The following is a 12,735-nucleotide window of genomic DNA, read 5'->3' as shown; positions in this document are numbered from 1 at the left end:
GATTCGTTCCCTTAATCCCCTGTTGCCTATGTTCTTTTTTCTGTTTTCCATGTATTTTGTTTCATTGTTTGTTTCTAGTGCATGAACATCTTTATTTTATGTCTTAAAGCTATAAAATATTCCATGCATCTCTTACCTTGCTTAAAAAAAATTATTTAAAGAAAGTAAGATGCATGAATTTCGAGTTATATATTAAGAATAGTTCAATTATTTTGATGTGGTGGCATTGCTTTTGTTTTCTAAATGTATGAATAAACAGTGCATATTTGATGTTAAAGTTAAGAATGTTGGCTCTTGAAAGAATGATGATAAAAATGAAGTATTATTGGTGATCTGAAAAATCCAAAAATTGATTCTTGAAGTAAGAAAAATTAATAAAAGAAAAAAAATGCGAAAAAAAAGCAAGCAAAAAAATAAAAAGCAGAAAAAGCCAATAGCTCTTAAAACCAAAAGGCAAAAGCAAGGATCCAAGGCTTTGAGCATTAATGGTTAGGAGGACCTGAAAGAAATAAAATCTTAGCCTAAACAGTTCAAATGAACTGCTTCCCTAACTATATGCTTGTGGTGTGAAGATGTCAAGTGAAAAGCTTGAGACTGAGCAGTTAAAGTTGTGATCCAAAGCAAAGAGCGTGCTTAAGAGATCTGGACACCACTAGCTGGGGATTCTAGCAAAGCTGAATCACAAAGCGCTTAGGGTCACGGCCATGACTCTAAAAAAGCTGTGTTCAAGAATAAAAAAGAACTGAACTAGGAGAGTCAATAATATCATATGGATTCTAAGTTCCTAAAGATGACAATCATTCTGACTTCAAAAGAAAGTGAGATGCTAAAACTATTCAAAAGCAAAAAGCTACTAGTCCCGCTCATCTAATTAAAATTGAGCTTCATTGAGAACTCTGAGATTTATTGTATCCTTCTCTTCTTTTTATCCTACTTTGTTTTTGGTTGCTTGGGGACAAGCAACAGTTTAAGTTTGGTGTTCTGATGAGCGGATATTTTATACGCTTTTTGGCATCATTTTCATATAGTTTTCATTATGTTTTGTTTAAATTTTATTATGTTTTCATAGGTTTTAGTGAAAAATTCACATGTTTGGATTCTACTTTGAGTTTGTGTGTTTTATGGTGATTTCAGGTATTTTCTGGCTGAAATTGAGGAGCTTGAGCAAAAGTCTAATTCAGAGACAGAGAAAGGACTGCAGATGCTGTTAGGATCTGACCTCCGTGCACTCGAAGGAGATTTTCTGGAGCTACAAAAGTCCAAATGGTGCGATCTCAATGGCTATGGAAAGCTAACATTCAGGGATTTCCAGAAATATATAATAGACTATACTTTGCTTTGGAAATGAAGGCCCAAAACTGGCATTCAACGCCAGCCACCAGCCTCATTCCTGGCATCCAGTGCCCACAGGGGAGCAGCTGGCGTCCAACGTCCAAAAGGGAGTCCCAAGCCAGCGCTCAATGCTCCTAAGGAGTCCTAGCACATGGAGACACCCAAACACTCACCAAGTGGGCCCAGAAAGTGGATTTTTGCACTAAAAGACTAGTTTATGTTATTTCTGTAATTCTTAGTTAGCAAATTAGTATATATAGACAAGATTTTACCCTTGTTAAAAAATCTTGCCTACTTTTATGTTTTCCATTGTACTTTTCTGTAAGCGTGAGACACTAACCTCCTAAGGTCAAGGTTAGGAGCTCTGCTGAGTTTCATGGATCAATAATATTACTTTTCTAGTTCAATATGTCTGATTTTATTCTCTTATGCATTTTCGTTCTTCATCTTATGAATTGAGGGTGACCCGTGACAATCATCCTTGTTTTACATGGGTTCCGTGCGAGTCCTGACCCAGATAGCATTGAACCAAAGTTAGAGATTGCATTGTGGATTCCAATAGAGTACCTGAGAAACTTTGGATACATGACATGAAATCCCGTTGACCGTGGATAAGTGAGGTCTCTGTAGCGCTAAGGCTAGAGCCTGAGAAGCAGCATTCCCTGATCCAGAAGATCTGCCTTGTCTGTGGCACCTTGAGTAGGATCATGAAGGGGAGTGGATTGCTTAGAGCTTCATCTTCTGCTACAGTGAAAAACCTAGAGGTGGCTTGATGAGAGGACATGAGTCACTTGCAACATGGTGGATTGCTGTAGTGGAGGAGGTTAACTCGATAAAAGCACATGAGTTCATCACTTACGGCTGCCATTGAAGGAATCAGAAAGTTATTGAAGTGGACAGTAAGGAAAGTTAATCCGGAAAGACAAAGCATCTCCGAAGCCTCAACCGTTCTCCTATCATAGATTTCACACCTATCTAGTAATGTTTTATTTATTTATTCTGTTTTATGCATTTTTCGTGACAAACTATAATTTATATCCACCTAACTAAGATCTGCAAGGTAACCACTGCTTTCTAAAACCAACAATCTCCGTGGGATCGACCCTCACTCACCTGAGGTATTACTTGGACGACCCGGTATACTTGCCGGTCTATCTGTGCGAAAAATGCAGAGCCAATTTCATGCACCAGTGATGGGTTGGGCCTTGGGCACGATTTGGATCCGGTCCGACCGGTTCAGCCCGTTCGGCCCAATTTTGGGCCAAAATATTTGAAATTAGTGTTAAAATTCATATTCTAATTATTTCTACTTATTTAAACTATAAAATTTAAGTTTCGAATTTTCTTTAAATAGTAATTAATTTATTAGCTTATTCTTTACTAATTACTTGGGGTTTACATGGGATACCTCATCCTGAGGAGCAGATGCCACCTCCACCTGACCATTCTCCACCACCCGAGCCCCATCTACCTAACAAGTCTATACTAGCACAGCCTATTCATGAAGCACCTCTTACACCTTTTGTCCTTGATGAGTGGGGTATTCCAATGTTACCACCTGAGCTTGATCCCCTACCTAAGCCGATTGAGCCACCTATTTTTGTTGAGCAGAAGGGACTTGAGCACGATCAGATTATAGAGGCTCCACCCCATTCTCCTAATTGTATTTTGTTTGGTAGTCACCCTTTCATAGTTTCAGTGGCCAGCAATAGTTCATCAGCTACTACTCCAGGAGGTGAGGAGGACATGGAAGAGGAAGAAGACCCTAAAGAGGACCCTGACATTATAGTTATCTCTTCTGACAGCAATGAGTTGGACAAGGCACCATCGGATGGGTGTAACACCCTTACTATCAGAATGTCACGCTTCCGACTGCGCCACTCTGATAGCGAGAAGTATTACGAAGACTTCATATACTTAATATTAAAGTAGGAGCCATTGACTCGAAATCGTATCGCTGATTTCTTTAAAAACCGGAAAAATACTTTATCTTGAAAACAAACAAGCATATATTGATATACAAGACTTCTTACATAAGTAGCTTATAAATATAATATACATATAAAACATACAACTCCTATCCTCTTACAATATTATAATAATAAGGGCGAGAAGAAAATCTATAACATATGTAAATAAATAGAAAAAGTATATCTAAGTACTCAACTAAAACTCCGCAAGCTTCTTTGTCCTGAAAAGATAAAACTGTAAGGGGTGAAAACATCGTCTTCGCTGGTTCTCAATAAAGGATTTTAAAGAATTGTTATAAAAAGATATTTTAAATAAAACTATTTTTAGTCGCAGTGAATTTTAGTTCATTATCCAAATTTAGAACTTATATTTTTCTTATATTTCACACAAAACAATACTCCATACAGTGCACCGCTTACTAAGAAGCCATTTCAAACAAACTTACCACTGATCCAACCAATCTTGGCCTCAGGCCCAAATCAAATCAATCAACTCGGCCTCCGGCCTAATTCAAAACAAATTACCGCTATCATCAATCCACCTCCAATTCTTCAAAATAGATATCAATCACAAGCACAAACAAATACAAGATAAACACATTTTCAAAAAAATTAAAGCAAGTATCACAATTACCAGTTAAACAGAAATAATCATATAGGCAAACCAAAACATTTAAGCACACCCAAACAAAGCAAACAAATGCAACATAATGCATGCCTGTCCTACTGGCTATGAGCTCACGTGTCGGTTAAACTGTTAGAATCCGACACATCCGGTAGCTAACCCAAACATTGTCTCTAGGTTGCGCATCCCCAAGAGAAACACAAATGAAGGACAGTGCCTTTCCACCTTCTCTTGGAGGAATTACGAAAGAAAGTGTCTTTCCACATCGAAGGAGTGTGCCTTTCCACCTTACAACCAAAGAAACATGTGGGGGAAAACAATACAAAAGAGAGTGCCTTTCCACCTTTCCTACATTCATACCATGACAAGAGAGAGAATCCTTCCCCCTCAACTTACCAAATCCGTGAGGGAGACAGAACCACCATCCTCACAACATCAATCATACTCACATATCAATCTCAAACACGCAAGCGGGATAAGACCACCGTCCTTGCTAATCACATTTCAATAATATTTACAATCAATCATTCTTAAAATCATAATTCTTTCCTTAAATCAACTCAAGAAAAGATAAGTTATTAAATTAGATCGAATTGCCTTAAGTCAGGATTTATTAAATTAAATTCCACGACAAAGTCTCTAAACTTTTAGGGGAGTGACAACCAATCCTCTTTTCGTTCAATCAAATACTTGAAACATAATCCTTTTTGTAATTAATTTAACCAAATTCATTCTTTTGAAAAGCAAGTTAAAATCTCGTTTTTTTACTCGACCAAAACCCCAAACTACATCAAAACCACTTAGAGTTTAAGACATTTTTAAAAATCTCGAAATATATTTCATTTTTTAACCAAATAAAGTTCTAAATGCTTTATCTCCTCAAAACAGAATGGTTCAATTGAATAAATCAACTCCAACTTCTTTTCAAACTCGAAACTTTTCTTCAAAGACTCAAAAATCGTTATTCTTGAATATTTAAAAAAATTTTTGCGGCACCTCTCCTAAAACACAGACTTTGCCACCCTCTACGGGTCCCATCCAAGCATTTCTCAAATCCTTTCCAATAGGTTAAAACCAAATCATTTCCCAAATAAACACAAAATTCATGTTCCCAACTATCAATTCATTTGCAACGTCAAATCGCTTCCAAAATCAAATCATTTTCGATAAATCAACAAAAACAATTCCAATCATTTCCAATAAATTATTATCACAATCACACCAAACTCAACTCAATGAAATCAACGAAAATCTGAAAATTCAAACCACCAATCCAGTGAATTACAATATAACCAAATTTCATATACCCAATTAAGATCCACAATTTCCATCCACCTCAACCAATTAATAACTCAAAGCAAACAATTTCATTTATACAAAATAATTCAATTTAATCCATAAGATTTACGTAATTATAAAGATATATTTTTCGCATTAATATCGACTTGTAACAATTCTTGGAAGTAAAATAAGTTTAAGAAAAGTGTCCCTACCTTAAATAGTCGAACCCATAAAACCAAACACGTCTAAAAATCATATTTCTCTTTTCTAGCAACAGCGGCAGAGAGCTTCGGCGGCAACGCAGCCGCTTGTTATCATACACAACAATGCCATTGTCACATCTACTCTTCCGGTCAGCCTCAAACAGCAACGGTGGCAGCTCCTGACGGCTCTGGTGGCTGCAACGGCGGTGAAGGAAACCACCACACCTTCCCCTCTTCTCCATCGCATCCTCTTTCTATCTCATCTAACTCTTCTCGTGGCAGCTCGCCGACGACGCTCCTCACGGCTGCGGCTATGGAAGCTTTAGCAACTCCCTCCGGCGACTTCTCCCAAACAAAAGTGACATAAATGTGAAAAGGAGAAAGATGTGAACACTTTAATCGGTTTATATTTTTAACTGGAGTTACGAATTTCAAGAAATCGAGGTTGGAAGCTCAGAGGTTTCACGGTTTCTCTCTCTCACCTATAATCTTTCTTTCTTTCTTTCTTTTCTTTCCTTATGTCTTCGGTTAATGAGAGAAGATGAGATGTTGATGATGACGATTAATGAATAAGGGGGGTTAGGTGTCACAAGGGGGATTGGGTGTCACTTCCTTAAGTTGATGAGTCAGCGTTTCAAGTTATAAATATTTTAAATGGATAATTACGAAAATTGAGTATATTAAAATACATATATATATATATAGGAATAATATATACGAGTTACTAATATAAATGATATTAGTAACTTAAAGATAAAAGATATTTAATGAAACGTTAGCAACTATAAGCTCATCAAGATGTACTGATGATTACTTATATCGGCAAAATGTCGAACATGAAAATAATATTAACAAAACTTTTTTTAAATCAAAGCGGGTAATAATAATAATAATAATAATAATAATAATAATAATAATAATAATAATAATAATATCCTTTTTCGAAATATCTCGTTATAATAAAAATTATATAAAAAATCATAATTAATTTAAACTCTAGTTATCATAAAATCAATTATATAAAATATCTTATGATAAAAAGAATTATATAATAATCTTAATTAATTCAAACTCAAATCATAATAATAATTATAAAATCAATTTAACTTGCCTATTAAAATAGCTTCTAATAAATAGTTCAAACTAATAAAATAAATCATAAATAGATGGATGTATCTTTTTGAAAGGTACCTTAGTCACACCTCTATATTTATTTTCAAATTTTTTTATTATTTTATTAAATTAATTGTTTGTTATTTGATTTTTGTTATGAATTTTTTCATGATAGGTTTTTCCATCATCTTAAGAAAAAGGTCAATAACAAAGTACATATTGAAGGATCTATCATTGAATCATACCTAATTGAGGGGATTTTTCACTTTTATGAGTACTATTTCACCAAATTAGCATCGACACAAATCAAAATGATGAGAGTGATTATTCAATACAACCAACTTTGTCTGTTTTTAATTTGCCTGGTTGTTTGGCTGGTGAATGTAAAATTTGTTATTTAGATGACAAAGAATTCAATGCAACCATGAATCATATACTAATAAACTGTAATGAAATTAAGCCATATATTGGGTAAGTATTTATCTCCCTATATATATTCTTACTATTAATAACATTTTCTTTTATATTAATAATTTTAATTTCTTTGAAATTCATGTACTATAGGATCTTTGTGGACTTAATACACCAAGATCATATTATTTTAAGTGATGAACAAGTTGATCAATTTATTGAAGCAGATTTTGTAAAGTGATATATAGATTATGTAAGTCAACATGATATAATAGTCTTATTGTACACACATTTTTTTGTAGATGACATATTATATTCTAACTTATTGGTTCTTATTTAATGTAGGTTTAAGATCCTTTAAATAATGTGACGGATTTGAATATTCATTCCTTGGCATGAGATCCTTTGAGAATTGTTAGATGTTGGCCTATCTACAAAGTCAATGGCTTCAAGTTTCACACAAAATCTCACTCAAGTGGGAAGTCAACTCAGAATTATGGAATATGTGTCAAAAGCACAGGTTATGGTGAATATAAAAACGATTTCTATGGCCAGCTTGATGAGATTATTCAAGTTGAGTATACTGGGCTACCACTAAAAAGAGTTGTACTATTTAAATGTCAATAGTTTGATCCCACGATTGGCAAAGGAACAAAGATAAATAAAGAGTATGGAATCATACAGATTCGCAAGAATCGATGATATGGTAAATATGATCCAATTATCATTGCACACAAAGCAATCCAAGTATATTTTGCACTTCATCCAATGAACAACACCAAGGAAAAAGCATAATGGTGGTTTGTATTCAAGACCAAAGCAAGAAGTGAGATTGAGATTGAAACAACGGAAGATTTTACATATCAGGAAGATGCAACAAATCAATCTAACAGTCATATCTCAGATGATATTGATATTATTGTTGACTTATTAGATACCAATAGTACAAGATATGAAGATGATGATGATGATGATGATGATGATGATGATGATGATGATGATGATGATGAGACACTTGGGGATGAGGACAAAGACATGGACAAGGACATAGACGAAAAAGAAGATGAGGACAGGGACGAAGACGAAGAAGAGGATGAGGACAAGGATGAGAACGAGGACGAGAACAATAAGGATGAAGATCAAAATGAATAGCATGAAAAAATGCACTATAAAAGGTACTCATTTATATTTTTCCTTTTTAATTTTCAATATACCATAATTTTATGAAAAAGTATATGACTTTTTTATTTTAGATGATTTTTTAATTATATTTTTTTACTTTTTTTAGGAGATTAGATATAATTTATTTTAAAGATTTTTATATATGTCATTCTTTTAGATACACCTTATCTTAAATTCGTTACAAAATTAAATTTTAAATTATTATAACGTAAATAATTAAAAAAATAAATTAAAAAAATATGAAGTAATTAAAAAAAATAAAAAATCAAATATAATTATTTTTATTAGAAATTCAATATTAAATATAATAAAAATAAATGAATAAAAAGAAAAAATGCTCATAAATACGATTAAATCTAACAAAAAAAAATGAAAGAAAAATTCAAAAAAGAAACAATGTTCTTCAAAATAACAAAAAACATAAGTGTTATATAGCATATATGTATTCAAATTTTGTTTGATTTTACTTTTATTTGATTTTATTCTATATTTTTGTGTGGATTAAAAAATAATATTACTAATATATGAATAATGTTAAAACAAATTAAACTAATTTTATAAAGGCAAAAAAATTTAGTTGCTATAAAAGACGGGTGCATAAATAAATATTAACGTACCTATTAATCCAATTTTTTAAAATAAATTTATGTAGAATGAAGGAATGACGTGCTTGTTGGTGACATGTGGCATGCTAAAATGATCAGTAGTGTCACATGACATAGCTCAACTTTGTTTGCGTGTCAATCATGTGTCACGTGTTTTGACATGATTTGTTCACATATTATTGATATGTTATCTTTAAAGTGGTTCAAATTGGTCCCATAATTATTTTAGCTCTTGAAATTAAAGAACGCTGATCAAATTAGTCCCTTAATAATTCTCTCATTTTTTATTTCATAAATTTAAAATTATTAATATCTTTTAAATCTTCTAATTTTTCATCTATCTTTTCAAATGTAAATTAAATAAAATTCTTGTTACATAATTGAAAAAACTATTTCAAAAAACTTAAATACAAAACTAGGAACTGATGATGAAAGACGATTTAATATTCTTTTGTTTAATTTGTTTGTTTTCTTACTGGATTAGGCCATTAATCATTTTTCAATTTTGAAAATATATATGTTTATGAATGAAAGCGTGTGAAGGTTTGATTTTGATAATTAATTTAAAAGAAAGGAAAAATGGAAAAAATATTTATTAATATTTATATAAAGATAAATTTAATCATTCTCATGGTATAATTTTCAAACCATTTAGACCAAACTAAAAAATACATATTTTAGTCAATTATATATTTATCTTATTGAAATAATAAAATTACTTCTTATAAAAGTTATTAATATTAAATTATTATAAAAATTATATATACAAAATAAAAATTTAAAAATATATAAAAGAAATTCTGTATTTATGCAATATGCAAAAAATAAAACAGAAATTAATGGATACAAAAACTTAATTTTGAATTTATGAAATAAAAATGGAAAAAAATTATTTTAGGGACTAATTTGATTCACGTTCTTTAACTTTACGAGTTAAAATGAGCCATGAATAAAAATTTAGAGGTCCATTTGAATCACTTAAAATAATAACATATTAATAACACTTGAACAAATTATGTTGCGATATATAGCACAAAATTAGCACGTGGACAAATTGTGTTATGACACGTGGTGCTACTATCCATATCAGCATGCCACTTGTCGTTAACAAACACGTCATTCCTTCCTTTCATTTGACCAAATATTGTTTTATAAAACGTGGCAAGCATTAGTATACCACGTCAACACAGCGTTAATGAAAATTATCTGAAGAGCTAATGTGAGTTATGAAGTGAAAATTCAGGGTTTAAACTAAGACAATTGAAATTTTAAGGACTAATTTAAGATTCGAGACAAATTTTAAGGACTAATGTGAGTATTAACTCGTGTTTTAGTTTTGGTTTCCTACGGTAACCTCCAATCCAACAGATCAAGGACTAATCCACCGCGGTACTAAGCTCCTGATAATCCCCGATTTCGTGGTTTATTTTGTGCTTGTTTTGGGGGATTTATTCACCTTTTCCCACATTTATTCAACGAAATAGCATAGTTTTATAATTCTCCCTTAAATTTTGCTTAAGTGTAAAAACATGCTTTTTAGGCCCTAATTTGGTGATTTTTATTTCACTTTAATTCCATTCGATGCCTTGATGTGTTTGTTAAGTAATTCCAGGTTCATAAGGCAAGTATTGGATGGAAGAAATGAGGAGAAAAGCATGCAAAGTGGAGAATGCATGAAGAAACAAAGATTTGGAATGCACCAATGGACGCGCACGTGTACAAGGCGCGCACGCACAAAAGTGGTTTCTTAGAAGGACGCGCACGCATACATGCCGCTTCTGCGCGGGTCGGGAATTTGCCAGCGACGCGCACGCGCACATGACTCGCGCGCCGATATTCTTATATGGCCCACTTAATGGCAAAACGCTGGGGGCGATTTCTAAGCTGCCCAGGCCCAAATCCAACTTGTTTCTGAGTGTATTTCATGCAGAATTGAAGTCCAAGCAAAGGGGGAGCAATTAGTTGTAGGTTTAGCATCATGTAGTATAGTTTCTAGAGAGAGAAGCTCCCTCTTCTATCTAGAATTAGGTTAGGATAGTTTAATTTCATCTTAAATCTAGCTTTGATTTCATGTTTTCATCTTGTTTCCTTTATGATCTCTTGCTCCTACTACTTGATTCTCATGTGTTAATTTCCCTTTTTGCTACCTTTTGTGATGATGAACTCATGTTGGATTTGGTTTATGATTAATGCAATTTGATGTTGATGTTTATTTTTATTGTTGATTTGAATTGTGAATTTACTTTCCTTGCTATTAATAGTTGTTAGATTTTATTATTTCTTGCACTTTTACTATGCTTTTCTTGTATGCCTTCCAAGTGTTTGATCAAATGCTTGGAAGGATGTTAGAGTAGATTTTGAGCATTCTTGACTTGGAAAGAGTAATTGGGCAATCTTGAGTCATGTAAAACCCAACTCATGTTGGTGATCTAGAGTTGTTAGCTAATATTGTTTCCATTGACACTAATCTTTTGCTAATTCAATTAGTAAGTCGATTAGGATTTTTGGATTGAGATTAGCTAGTCTCATTAGACTTTCTCCCTATTTGTTGGAGTTGACGTAATGAGATAAATTCTTGTTTATATTTGTGACATGATTAATTAATCTTGTTTGACATTCTCCCGATGTGTGAGTTAACTAAATAAGATGAATTAGTCATGCATGACTAGGATAGAAAGCCTATGAACTCAATCCATTGCCATGAATGTCTCTTCCTTTATTAATTGCTTTCTTTAATTACTTGCCTAATTTACTTTTCTTGTCATTTACTCTTCTCGTGCCAATATCAAATCAAAACCCCCTTTACCCCATCATAGCCAATACGCATGAACTCCATTGTATCCTAGGGAGACGACCCGGAGTCTAAATACTTCGGTTATAAATTTATTGGGGTTTGTTACTTGTGACAACCAATATTTTTTATTGGGAGAATTGTTTGTTGGTATAGAACTATACTTGCAACGAGAATTCATTCAATTGAGGAAATTCTATACCGACATGACAATTATCTTAGATCAAAATGGCGCCGTTGCCGGGGAACCAATGGTGCTATGTTGTTGGCTATTGTAAATATTGTGAATAGCTTTATCTTTGGTTTGTTTGTTGATTTTTGCTAGTTTTAGGATTTAGTCTCCTTCAATTCTTATTGCTCTTTGTTTTTTTTTTAATTTTCCACTTCACTATGAATTCTCACTTTGGCTATGAGTGTAGCTCAAACTATGTTGTAGGAAATGAAAGCCTCAATGAGAATGTGCATCAAGGAATTGGAGATCAAAGGTGGGAGGAGCCTCAGACATTTGATCAACCTCCATGGCAACAACCTCCGCCAATGCACTATAAAGAAGGGTCATTCTATGATGCATGTCAATCCACTGGCTATGGTGAACTCCCTTGTGACTTTCAAGAACCAACACCATATGCCTATGAGCCATATCCTCAATATAGCCACACGTCATACTCACAAGCCTCATACCGCCATTTACCTCCACTTGACCATAACTCATACACACCATATCAACCACCGTTAGAATCACATGTAGAACAACCACCATCCCAATACCAATACTCTCAAGAACCACAAATTTCACATACACCACCTCAAGAACTCCACCAATTTAAACCACCTTCTGATTACGAAAATCTCTCCCTAACCGATGAATTTTCTCTTCCAACCCCATCTCCTGACGAAGCCTTCATGTTAGAACTGAGAGACCTTGAATCTCGTATTTTAAGGCGACAAGAGGAGGATAAAACTAAGTTTAAGGAGTTAAGAGTAAGGGTGGCCGGCATAGTAGAAGCCGTGGGTCACCTAACATCTCACCTAAGCTCATGCGCCATAAGTACTCCCATTGTTGAATGTGGAGAAGCAATCAAGGAGCTTAGTGAGGATATGAACTTGGAACTCCATGGTGAGGAAGGAGAATTGAGGCCAGAAGGACAACAAGAGGAGAAGATAGAGATAAGTGCACATGAGGAAGTAGTGGATGGATGTTTAGGATACGTTGAGCACATAA

Source organism: Arachis hypogaea, chromosome 12, assembly GCF_003086295.3.
Source record: "Arachis hypogaea cultivar Tifrunner chromosome 12, arahy.Tifrunner.gnm2.J5K5, whole genome shotgun sequence".
NCBI lineage: Eukaryota > Viridiplantae > Streptophyta > Magnoliopsida > Fabales > Fabaceae > Arachis > Arachis hypogaea.
This window is presented reverse-complemented; position numbering follows the sequence as displayed.